Source organism: Mauremys reevesii, linkage group 6 (genome assembly GCF_016161935.1).
Source record: "Mauremys reevesii isolate NIE-2019 linkage group 6, ASM1616193v1, whole genome shotgun sequence".
Taxonomy (NCBI): domain Eukaryota; kingdom Metazoa; phylum Chordata; order Testudines; family Geoemydidae; genus Mauremys; species Mauremys reevesii.
Window position 1 is genome coordinate 126763741 of NC_052628.1, and position 13061 is coordinate 126776801.

At 44.5% G+C, this 13061-nt stretch overlaps 1 protein-coding gene and 1 long non-coding RNA gene across 13 annotated transcripts in view; one reads left to right on the forward strand and one right to left on the reverse strand.

Annotated features, from left to right (window-relative positions):
• The window catches only part of LOC120407779 (T-cell acute lymphocytic leukemia protein 2-like), a 119735-nt gene that overhangs the window by 93893 nt on the left and 12781 nt on the right, over window positions 1-13061 (forward strand). Inside the window, exon 1 of one of the 11 annotated variants that reach the window (XM_039543849.1) lies at window positions 1671-1790. The exons of the other annotated variants lie outside the window; for them this stretch is intronic. The gene's annotated coding sequence lies outside the window, so the exon portion shown is untranslated. Of the gene's footprint in view, window positions 1-1670; window positions 1791-13061 lie in introns of those variants that run through there. 11 annotated transcript variants of the gene reach the window in all.
• Window positions 1-13061, reverse strand: part of LOC120407781 — a 108106-nt gene that overhangs the window by 77992 nt on the left and 17053 nt on the right. For both annotated transcript variants that reach the window (XR_005600250.1, XR_005600249.1), the window contains exon 2: window positions 2833-2893. This is a non-coding gene — a long non-coding RNA (uncharacterized LOC120407781). The remainder of the gene's footprint in view (window positions 1-2832; window positions 2894-13061) is intronic.

Consider the following 13061-nt stretch of genomic DNA (forward strand, 5'->3'; position numbering starts at 1 on the left):
TGCCCAGGAAGCGAGACAAAGAGAAGGAGGAAGAGCACTAGGGGTGTCTGAGGTCGGGTCGCTGGAAGTTGGCAGTCTGCTTGGAGGGACTGGAAGAGGGGGAGTCCAGGCTGCCTGGCCCAGGACTCCCCAAGGTGGACTTGGCTGAAAGTCACTGATTTCTGTGCTAATAAGGTCTGTTCCACGCTGTGTCCTGTCGACTAATAAACCTTCCATTTTACACTGGCTGAGAGTCACGTCTGACTGCGGAGTTGGGGTGCAGGGCCCTCTGGCTTCCCCAGGAGCCCCACCTGGGCAGACTGGTGGTGGGAAGCGCATGGTGTGGAAGGGGATGCTGAATGCTTTGAGGTCAGACTCAGGAAGGTCTAAGCTGTGTAAGCTTCTTGCGCTGGGGACAGTCTGCTCACAGAGAGGAGGCTCCCCCAGAGTCCTGCCTGGCTTCATACGGAGTAGTTCCAGAGACTCTGTGGCACAAGGTTCATATCCCCTGATGGCTGAAACCTCTAGCAGGCAACATGATGCCATGCACACGTATTTGAATAGCTCTGGCATTCTATCCAGTAGAAGGTAGCAGTCACACAACCAACCAATACCCCATTCATTTTGTGTGGAATGAGGTGGGAGATCTCTGCCCAGCTGCTAATGAACAGGTGCACACCGTGCAAGAACTATAGACGCTAACTGGCATTTTTGTTGGCAGCTTCAGCAGGGCGGCCAAGGTCCAACTGGACCATAGGTACATTGCCCTCCAACCCTAGAGCTGATCTCTCTGAATCAGACTGGTGGGGCAGTGTGGGGAAGATGGGATTTCAGTTGCCGCAGGCTGTACCTGTTCTGTGAGTAGTTCAGGCTTTGCTGACTTTTGAACTTAAAGCAGAATCCAGTATATCCTCTCTAAACTCGCAGTATTTAGCTTTTGGCTACAGAATGAATCTTCTGAGAATATAAGTAAATCTGTTAATTAGTTTTTTAATTAAAATTTATTTTAAGATGAGCAGAGGATTATAGAACATAAGAACGGCCATACTAGGTCAGACCAATGGTCCATCTAGCCCAGTATCCTGTCTTCTGACAGTGGCCAATGCCAGGTGCCCCAGAGGGAATGAACATAACAGGCAGTTATCGAGTGATCCATCCCCTGTGTTTCACTCCCAGCTTCTGGCAGTCAGAGGCTAAGGACACTCAGAGCATGGGGTTGCATCCCTGCCCATCCTGGCTAATAGCCATTGATGGACCTGTCCTCCATGAACATATCTAATTTATTTTTTAAACTCTGTTATAGTTTTGGCCTTCACAACACTGGTCTCTGGGGGCAGCACTTTGTCACCTTTCACAAGCACTGAGTGTACGAAAACAATTAAGAAAATAAAATTCTTGCTAAGTTATGCCCCAGCAATGCCCTGTCCAGCTTTCCCCAAAGTGCAGCCAGACCCTGCTTAAATCTCTACGGCTGGTAGCTGCTGTTTCACCTAAAGCGGCATGGCTTATCCTTGCAGAGAAAGGAGAGGGTGTGTAGGGGAGAGAGAAAAGGCAGGACAGAGAGAATCTCCCGGGAGATGCAAAACAAGCTCCCTGGATTGCTAGGACTAGTGGTGACACGCGCCAGACAAAGGAGCTGGCATTCTATAAATGGGGCAGCCAGGATCAGCAATTGGCTGAGTGCAGCAAGAGCAGCCTCTCTGTCCAGGGTCTGTGAGAGCAAAGAGAAAGGAAGGGGAATCATCCTATTCTGCTGGAAGTTCACTGGCTGAACCAGGTTTCAAGAGCAGCAAGCACCTGTGTTTGGGAAAGTAAGTGACAATGGCTTTCTGCTTAGCTAGTCATTTGAGGGCTTGTATATCTGTATTGCAACTTTCCTGGGTGTGCACAAGTTTGCCGTCAGGTATACACAACAAAGTGTATCCTTCCAGGAAGGAATTCCTGAATTCCTTTTGCCATCAGCTGGGTCTTTATTAATAATGACTCCCCTGTGTCCTGTCTCTGTAAAGCTAATAAAAAAGTGCTATGAAAAATTGCTACTTACAGGTTACTGAATTCAACCAAAAAGAGACACTTGTGTTGTACTCCTTATGTGCCTATATTTTTTCAGGCTGTTTAAAATTTGCTAAAACTTGGCAATAAAAATCTCAAGCAAGGAGCAAATATTTGCTGCTTTTGATCATTTAAAAAAAACTGAGTGGGGATATTTAAAAATTATATGAAATCCAAACAAACTTCTTAAAAAGCTAGATTCTGTGATTTTATAACCAAACACTGTTGGCCTAATTTTGTGTTGCTCTGCTCCCGGTGCAGTCATTTCCACCAGTGCAAAGTGGGTGTAGAATGGCACTGGATCAGAATTGACACTAATTTTACACTGGTGTAAATGACTGCACAGAAAATAAAGCCCTTTGATTTCAGAAATAAAACTAATATAACTCGATAGCATGGTCTAATGGCTTTGGGCATTTCAAAACAAAGCTTTTAGAAAGCCTAAAGTAGCCAGATTGTTATGCATATTTGTTCAGTAGATTGTGTGTAAATAATATGCATTTAAATACTATGAATATCAATAGATAAAGATATACAGAGAGAGCTTTAAATTCTAGATTCACACATATACATTTTAAAAATCCATATTCCATCACTACTCCTTTACCCTGTAGTGTGTGTGTGTGTGAGAGAGAGCGAGAGAGAGAGATGTGAATGATTTTCATTTAATGGAACAGTTCCCTAGGAGGAAAGATTTAGGTTTTTCCCCCCTTCCAGTCTATCTGAAAAAAATAATATCAATAACAATATAAATAGCACTTTTAAAACAAAAATAAAAAAGCTTCTTAAATTGGTTCTTACCTGCTAGTCTACGGTGGTTCCAAATTTCACGTTCAGGACTGTTTCATAATGCTCTATTTGACTGAAGAAATGAATAAATAATAGAAAGAAAATGTTTCTAAAATAAATTGTCAGAACTTCCATAGGAGCAGGATTGTATATGTTAGATCCTTTCTCTAAAGATTTGTGTTCCTTTTTTGTTTTTAAAATTCCAATTTATAAACAACCTTCTCTTTTCCCCTTTACATAAACGATTAAAGTTGTTGTGACCTGAATCCCTAAACCAATAAATGCCGTGTTAACAAAGCGTATAACCCAGCTGAAATGCCGTTTGGAGGGAATATGCACAGCCAGCAGATGTGGTCAGAACAACATTGTTCTGACCACACTAACTCTGAATTTTACAGACCTAATCCTGATCTCACACGCACTGCTGGAGATGAGTAGTAGCCCCATTGAAGTCAATGGAATTACAGTGGAGTGAGATCAGGATTGGGCCCTTTGTCTGCTGGTAGTTTCCATCTTAACATAGAAAGGTAGGATTTGCCACAGTGGATCAGTGTCTCAGTGATTATGAGGAGCATAACTTTACTTAAATACAGCAAGCCAAATTAATTCCTGGAGTAACTCCATGCTAGCCAGCAGAGCTGCACCAGGTATGATTTTAGCCCTGTGTGTTTGGAAGTTAATATGTACTGAATACACACAATATGATACACATACAAGTCAAAGGAAGGCTGCTCTTTTGCTGAGCTCTTAGATCCAGAATGTACCATCCCTGCTTCCTTCTCGACATGGCACAGATTTCTTCTGTCACTAAGAAAGGGGAGAACTCTCCTCACGTGCAAGGCAGATCTAGGTGGTTCAAGCAAATGGGTACCCTTCCAATAATAAGTTTTACCCTTCAGCTTTGTGGCAACAGATGCACAGGCAGAGAGATATGGCCAGATACATCAGTTGTCATGAGTTGGTGGTATAACTGAAGGGTGGTCTTAGAGCAGAGGTTCATCCTCAATAGGGGGGCCCCTCAAAAATTTCTGTAGTATTCACACAGTGCTTGGATTTTCTTTCTGATCAGGAAAGCCTGGACTGTGACACTTGTATATAATATTTGGGAAATAAATTTGATGGAGAGCGTGTTTTAAAGAAAACCATTTGGACCAGGGATCCATGCTGTGGCCTGATAAGGTTCAATTACTTCTACCTTCCAGGATGGGGGAGCAGCACAATGGCAAGAAAATATTTTACAGAAAATAATTTCTGACACTAATGTGGGCTTAATGGATACAGAGCACAGGTGTTTAACATTGCTTTATAAATAGCACTGAAGCAAAGGCCATCATACCCATGCAAATCATAGATTATTAAGGTTGGAAGGGACCTCAGGAGATCATCTAGTCCAAGCCCCTGCTCAAAGCAGGACTAATCCCCAAATGGCCCCCTCAAGGATTGAACTCATAACCCTGGGTTTAAGCAGACCAATGCTCAAACCACTGAGCTATCCCACCCCTCTCTGTTAGATCTTGCTCACACCAAACTCCCCCAGAGCCCATGAGAATCCTCCTGGAGCAAGGACTATCAGGTCTGGCTTTATAGAAATATAAGTGCAGAAAACAAAGAAGGGAAAAGAATGTTCCTAATGAGCAAGCAATGGGAAAAGGAAAAGGGCAAAGAGGGCTGTTTGTCCATGTGCATGGGAATTTAAATCTCAGTGGCATTAATGGAAATCTTTAAATTCACATTTTGCTGAGAGGAGAACAGACTTTCTATGCTCTGCCATGAGCATATAGGCTCAAAGCTGGCAGATCTACTGGCCTAATTTTGGAAAAGTGACTCCTGATTTTAGGTGCCTTCATTTTTAGGTGCCCAATGTGAGACCTCCTAAAGAGAGTGCTAAAAACCCATCCTCTGAAATTCAGGCCCCTTTAAGGGGTCTCAAGTTGGAGCACCCAAAATAACGAGTAACTTTTGAAAATTCAGGCCATATTTCTCAGTAAGTGTCAGATCTGACCAGGCTGAAAAGCAACATTGAATCGTGTTAAAAATGCCTTATCAAAATGTGCGGTGGAGTTGTAGCCATGTTGGTCCCTAGCATATTAGAGACACAAGGCAGGTGAGGTAACATCTTTTATTGGCCCAATAGCTCTCTCTCAGCACCAGAAGTTGGTCCAATAAAAGATATTACCTCATGCCCCTTGTCTCTCATAAAAATGTGATGATAAATATTCTACAGTATCAGAGGGGTGGCCGTGTTAGTCTGGATCTGTGAAAAGTGACAAAAGGCTGGTCTACACTGGGGGGTTCGAACTAAGATACGCAACTTCATCTACTCTATTTGCATAGCTGAAGTTGAAGTATCTTAGTTCGACTTACCTGGCCATCCTCACAGCGGTGAGTCAACTGCCACGGCGCCCCTGTCGACTGCGCTTACTCCTCCTGCCGAGGTGGAGTATGGGTGTCGATTAGCGGATCGATTTATCGCATCCAGACAAGATGCGATAAATCGATCCCCGATACATCAAACACTACCCACTGATCCGGCCGGTAGTATAGACGTACCCAAAGAGTGACAAAGTGGCACCTTATAGACTAACAGACGTATTGGAGCATAAGCTTTCATGGGTGAATACCCACTTTGTCAGACATGTGACATAGTATCCCCAGAATACTGTAATACTAATTGAAGCATGTAGGCTTTAGACCATTGGTTTAGAACACGGCAGTCTCTTTTTAAAATACTTTTTTATAGTTTGAGTGTTCCAGCAAACCCTGGCTTCAGAGGGAAAGGTTCCTGGGCTCCGAGATTTCACAGGATAAATTTTGTCACAGATTTATCGACATTCAAAATCTCTGCCTTGGCTGTTTTGGTTCTTACTGAGTATTTTCCACAGTGTTATGCTTTCAAATATTCCATAGTGAAATGACTACAATGATGGAGGTACGTGGCTTGAGAGTACAAAAGAGCCCCCAGTTCATTATTTTCCCCTTTTGCGTGTATTTATTAAAGTTCATTAAAGGTGGTCACTATAACTCGGTTAAACACAAGAAATATTTATTATTGTTCTAGTTCCTACCGGCCCCTAATAAGATCAGAGCCTATTGGGCTAAGATCAGTACAAACACACAATAAGAGACAATTCCTGTCTCAAAGAGCTTACCACTGAAACAGACAAGACAGGCCAAGGAGGAGAGGAAAATGGAGGCACAAGGAGATGAAGAATTTGCCCAACACCACACCCCAGAGGTAGTGGTAGAGCTGGGAATAGGACCCAGGTTTCTTGATTCCTAGTCCAAGGCTCTATGCACTAGACACCATTGCCTCTTTTTTATCTTCTTGCCTTTAAATCTGATATCCCTGCAATGGGAACTCCTGGCAACATGGCTCCACCCTCTATAGGAGACACAAGGAGCTATGGACAGGTAGTGGTGGTGGTGGTGACATTGGTTATTCCCACATTGGTGAGCATTAGGCCCAAAAGCCTACCATCCATGTTCTGCTTTCAGTCTAGCTCATTCATTCCAGTCACAGGGAACTCAAACTCGTTTCTACTGGGTTTTCTACAAGGACTTCAAAAGACCCTGGGTGTTAGTGCTGGCCTGTGTAATATTGTGACATCCATGCCAAATCTTCCCCTCCCTGCTGGCTCGAGTTCCACAGCCCAGTGCTACCATGAAATTGAAGAGTGAACCAATGGGTTTCCTTTTGCTCCTTTGTTTCACACTGCACCAATATACACTGAACAAAACTCAGCACTAAGTGTTTCTCCGGCGCCCCTTGTCCCCTGTTTTAAATCAATCTGGCAAGTATCTGCCTGAAGTGTGAAGAAGGCTCCATCTTTTGTTTAATTTCATTATTCAAGGGCCGAGGGGACTCAGAAAACCTCAATATGAAGTATTAAATAGCGAGTGTTAACACACCAGTGGGCCTCCCTGTTGGAAAAACAGTGCAGTGCTGAGGGTGTATTTGTGAGGGGCCAGATCCTTGATGTCAATGGGAGTGATGACTGAGCGAGGATTTCAGGATTGCAACCAAGGGGCCAGATTCAAGGGGCAAGAGAAGAATGGTGTAATTCCATGGAGGTCAAAGGTGTTAGACATGGGATAGATTTAGTCCAAGATATTTGTTTATAACCAACCTGTTAGTAATTACTGAGTCCCAGCCTCCATCGCAGACCCGTTCGCCCCCCCACCCAATTAATCACAGCTTCAACAGCCATTCGCTTTGGAATATCCAAGCAGAAATGTCGCTTTGTGCTGGGAATTCCTGCTGCCGCTTCTGCTTGAACACCCATTCAGGGTGTTTAATGCTTGTACATAGCGAGGCTGCGAGAGCTGCTGCTATTGAGAAAGAGATCTTCATCTACTCTCTGCATTGTTTAACTTGTATGGCTACATCTGAACCCATGTGCATTTTTTTTTCTGAGGAGGTGGACGGGGTAACGAGCTGCTTCTGGTACTTGTTTGCTTGAGGTTTATTCTCATTGCTGCAGTTGAACTGCTTTGTGAGTGACCCACAGTTCGGCTGGGCGGGGTTATATTTAATCTGCATGGCTTAGTTGAACTATAATTCTGCGAATATGGCTCTCATGTCACGAACCAGCATCTGTCACATGATTTTGGGACTTGCTTGCATGATCCAAGGGAAATGAGCCAAATTCTGTTCTTGATTACAGTGATTTCAATCCAGAATAACACCACCAATTTCAATGAAGAAACCCTGGATTCATACCTCTGAGAGCAGAATTTGTTCTCTTGGATCTAAGATAGCATTTGCCTGGTTCGCTTTCTGTTTAGGTGAATATAGGACTTTTTGTCTGTGTCTGGTGGAGGTGAACTGAAAGAGTTTAATGATGAATCCACACTTGCTGATTAGTGCAATATATATTCCTGTATTATAAATGTATAAAATAGTGGCTTTGACATAGATTCACAATGAATAAGTAGCTATACAACAAACAAACAGCGGCTCGATGATAAAAGTTCCATATACTCTATGGGAGAGAAATAAATAATACAGCCCTTAGATGTGTAATATTAGCATTAATCAGAAGCAGCAAATAGTTTGAAAGCAAGGTGGGGAGCGGGGAAGGAAGCACTGATGCAGCTGAAACATAAGGCCGATCATTCCTTGGTATGCTGGCCGCCTTTGCAGTGTTAGACGTAGGGGACACAGAATGCCTTAAGGATGTATGTGGCAGTAGAAGAATGGGCTAGAAGAAAGAAATGGACCAGAGTTGCGGTTGGTTGCTGAGACATTAAAATTACTGCTGTGTTGAAGTAGGTTGATTGTAACTGGGGAGATCTCTGTCCCAAACCCTGAGTAGATACAGACTCTGTAAATAGGATTCGACGGGGGGGGGGGGGGGGGATTGTGGTGTTTGCTGATCTTGAACAAATGTCAGAGATGCAGTGGTACATTTTTAATATGTCACACAGGAGCTGGACTGATAAAGACAGCTGTTTGCTTACAGGACTTGTGTTCACAAATCCGGTATTGTCCGCCACTGAGAAAAAGAGAGGGGAGCCAAAGAAAGAATGATGGGGAGGAGTGGGCAGTGCTCATCTTTCCAAAAATAATACCCCTGCCATGATGGCATCAAATACTTGGAGAGATTTGCTGAAGTGAGGCCAGTGATCTATTCTAAACCATTCTCCTGGAGCATTTTACTCAGTGCTATAAGTAAACCCCAGAAAAGAGGCCATTGGTCAGTATTTGCACTCTGGATTTCAAGTAGCCATTAAGCAGACTAAGAACTATTAAAATGCACATGCCAGTATTAAAGTCCAGACTGTAATGGGTACCATCACCACTAATAAAATAAACAAGAAAGCACTGGAGAGTTGCCCAGACTTTTTAATGTATCTGCTTTCACACACAAATAAACTTCTCTATAAGCAAAGCAACCAGCATAAGCTGCACATGATTATAATAAGTAACTGCTAGGAAGACCTTGTTAAAAATATACAAGAGAAAGCATAAGCATCCAGGCAACTTCTGTACCAAATTAGGGACAAGGATGGGGAGCATGATGTACAAAGTCAGTGCAATACCTATGCTTCAGCAGCATTTTGGCAAGTAAAGTACACAAGAGCTCTTTTAAATGGGTTCAAGAAACAAATTAAATATACACTCTGTAGTGCAAACATAAGGTAACAAACCAGAAGCACAAAATGAATGAGAGAAGATTCCCAGCAGGAACAATCCAATAGGACCTAACATTTCTGTTTTTTGTTTTTTTTTAACAGAGACAAGGGTGTTTTGGTGAGATCATTTTACCCTCTGGTAAAACACAGTTTAGAAAAATCAGGTCTTGCTAGCAGCTGTGAAATTATATAACATACAAATGTTCTAGGACCTGACTGAATGTAATTTCATTAATGATCTGGAGGACGGCGTGGACTGCACCCTCAGCAAGTTTGCAGATGACACTAAACTGGGAGAAGTGGTAGATACGCTGGAGGGTAGGGATAAGATACAGAGGGACCTAGACAAATTAGAGGATCGGGCCAAATAAATCTGATGAGATTCAACAAGGACAAGTGCAGAGTCTTGCAATTAGGATGGAAGAATCCCATGCACTGCTACAGACTAGGGACCGAGTGACTAGGCAGCAGTTTTGCAGAAAAGGACCTAGAGGTTACAGTGGACGAGAAGCTGGATATGAGTTAACAGTGTGTCCTTGTTGCCAAGAAGGCTAATGGTATTTTGGGCTGTATAAGTAGGGGCATTGCCAGCAGATGGAGGGACATGATCATTCCCCTCTATTCAGCATTGGTGAGGCCTCATTTGGAGTACTGTGTCCAGTTTTGGGCCCCACACTACAAGAAGGATGTGGAAAAATTGGAGAGAGTCTAGCAGAGGGCAACAAAAATGATTAGGGGGCTGGAGCACATGATTTATGAGGAGAGGCTGAGGGAACTGGGATTGTTTATTCTGCGGAAGAGAAGAATGAGGGGGGATTTGATAGCTGCTTTCAACTATCTGAAAGGGGGTTCCAAAGAGGATGGATCTAGGCTGTTCTCAGTGGTACCAGATGACAGAACAAGGAGTAATGGTCTCAAGTTGCAGTGGGGGAGGCTTAGGTTGGATATTAGGAAAAAACTTTTTCACTAGGAAGGTGGTGAAGCACTGGAATGGGTTACCTAGGGAGGTGGTGGAATCTCCTTCCTTTGAGGTTTTTAAGGTCAGGCTTAAGAAAGCCCTGGCTGGGATGATTAAGTTGGGAATTGGTCCTGCTTTGAGCAGGGGGTTGGACTAGATGACCTCCTGATGTCCCTTCCAACCCTGATATTCTATGATTCCGTGATAATTGAAGGCACCAAAGTAGAGCTGGGGATTAGCCATGAGAACACATTAAAAAAATGGAAGGGTGCATATTCAGTGACGAACTCGGGATTTTGCACCTCTGTTCAATGCTTTCACATCCAACACATTAAGATTGAAAGCTCTATGGTCAGGGACCATCTTTATAACACTTTATATAATGCAGTTGGGCCTCAATCTCTGACTTTGGCCTTCTAAGCACTATTGTAAAATAAATCATAGTAATGCTGACAATATTGTCCTGATGGTTTGGTACTTAGGGTGCTGGATCAGTACTTAGGCCTGGTCTACACTAGGAGTTTATGTCGAATTTAGCAGCGTTAATTCGACTTAACCGTGCACCCGTCCACACCAGGAAGCTAATTAGTTCGACCTAGAGGGCTCTTTAGTTCGAATTCTGTACTCCTCCTCGACAAGGGGAGTAGCGCTAAATTCGACATGGCTATGTCGAATTAGGCTATGTGTGGACGGAAATCGACCTTAGTAGCTCCGGGAGCTATCCCACAGTGCACCACTCTGTTGACGCTCTGGACAGCAGTCCAAGCTTGGATGTTCTGACCAGCCACACAGGAAATGCCCAGGGAAAATTTGACACGCTCCGGTGCCTTGTGGATGTTCTGCAGGACCGCAGGCAGGAGGACAGAGCCCCCCTGCAGTGTATCTGCAACCGCTCTCCCCCGCCACAAAGGCCCAACCCCCCCTCACCCAAAGTAACAAGAAGGAGGGGTGACAGGGGCCGTGAAAACTGTCACTGCACCCCTGTAGAGTGCACAAATACAAGAAGGCTCTCATTCCCTAAATGTTGAGAAGTCCTTCCCTTCCTGGCTCACCGAAGCCCCAATCCCAGTTTCATCCCCTAACTGTGTAGTTGATTATTAAAAGTAGTTTGCTGTTAATTACTATTTCCGTCAAGTTTTTCTACAGAAGACTGTCTGTGAAGGGGGTGGGGAAGGGGGTTGTTAATTGCATAGGACAGTCACCTTTACCAGGGTACAGACACGGAGGCAGGATCAACAGCAGGTCACACACACAGTGCAGTCAGTAGGCACCCTGGTCGGTCTGGGAGGTGTTTTCCATGTTCTGTGTGGGTGGGGGGGTACGTGACTTTGTGGCATGGGAGGGCAGTTACAGAACTTATGCAGTGGTCCTTGTCCCGGACCACAGAGACACACAGCAGGGGAATCTGTAACCGTCCTCCCCCGCCACAAGGTCACGTAGCCCCCGCACACAGAGTCCCGAAAAGGAGGGATGGCAGGCTCCGTTGAAACAACCAGTCCGGCACTGCAGACCGCTCTAGGAGCAGGAGCCTATCATTCCTCGAGTGTAGAAGCGGTGTTAACATCACTGCACACCCTACCCACCACAGTCTGCGTCCCTGTTTCAACCCTTTAATGCGAATTCATTAATAAAGAAAATGTTGTTAATTAACAATGTTCCATTAACTTTATTTTTAAACGTGTGTTGGAAGGGGGGAAACGTGGTGAACGGGGTATGTAACCGCAGAAGAAAGTCAACAGTAACTGAAGCAGGGGCAGGTTCAGCTTCTCTGTAAAGAAACTGAACAGTCACAGGTTACCCTGCTCCCTGAGGAACCTAGCTTTCAAAGCCTCCCGGATGCACAGCGCTTCCCGCTGGGCTCTTCTAATTGCATGGCTGTCTGGCTGAGCGTAATCAGCAGCCAGGCAATTTGCCTCAACCTCCCATCCCGCCATAAAGGTCTCCCCCTTGCTCTCACAGAGATTGTGGAGCACACAGCAAGCTGCAATAACAATGGGGATATTGGTTTCGCTGAGATCCGAGCGAGTCAGTAAGCTCCTCCATCTCCCCTTGAGACGTCCGAAAGCACGTTGAATGATGACAGTTACCCAAGACCACCCTCGACACATTTTTCTCCCCAGCATGCATTGTGGGGAAATCCCAGAATTCAAATGGGCAGCGGGGACTGCGGGAACTGTGGGATAGCTTCCTACAGTGCACTGCTTCCAATGTCGACGCTTGCCCCGTTAGTGTGGACTCACAAAGTCGAATTAGTGTCCTTAGTGTGGACACACAAATTCGACTTTGTAAGGTCGATTCCACAAAATCGAATTAAGTGAAATCGAACTAATCTGGTAGTGTAGACATACCCTGAGAAGATCTGATTTTGAACTCCCAGTTCTGCCACAGATTTCCTGTGTGAACTTGTGCAAGTCACATAACGTTTGCCTTCCAGCCCCTGTTCAAACCATGTCACCAAGGAGCACTTGCACTTCATAAATGAAAAGATGATGATGATGATCGCCTAGCAAAGATTGTGCAGTTAGGGGATGAAATCGGATGATAATTCCGAACTGTGGATGGGAAGGCGAGTGGGGAAGGAATACTTAGTCTAGAAAAAAGAGAAGGGAAGTGTAAAGCACTGAGCAGCAGAAGGGTCTAAGCGCCTAATGGCACTGGCAGATACCAATCAACGTAGGATGGGATTTTCAGAAGAGCTCGGCATTGGCCTAACTCTGCCGCCAGTGACATCAATAGGAGCAGAGTCCGGCCTATGATGGATACTTTGTGAAATCCTACCTGTGAACCACATTTAAATACTATAGGATGTAAATGACTTTAGGCTCATTGTAAGGCTGTATTGGTCTGGAAATTTGGCTCTATACTCTGTGTAGCCTGCGATATAAGCTGGTCAAAGCTAGGAAAGCTACGTTTTGGTTGAAACTCAGATTTTTTTGTCACAGTTTCCCCTGCAGAGCCCAGTGCAGTAGCATTTATAGCAGACTCACTAACACTGAGTGGTGAAAATAAAACCAGAGTTAGTATCTTTCCATTGAGCGTTTGCAGCTTTTCCAAGTTGCTTTACCCTCCCGTTGAGCCCTGTCTGTTCTAGTGAGAAGTCCTTACTTCCAGCAGCAAGAGATTAATGTGGATTGGGAGGAGAAGGAGG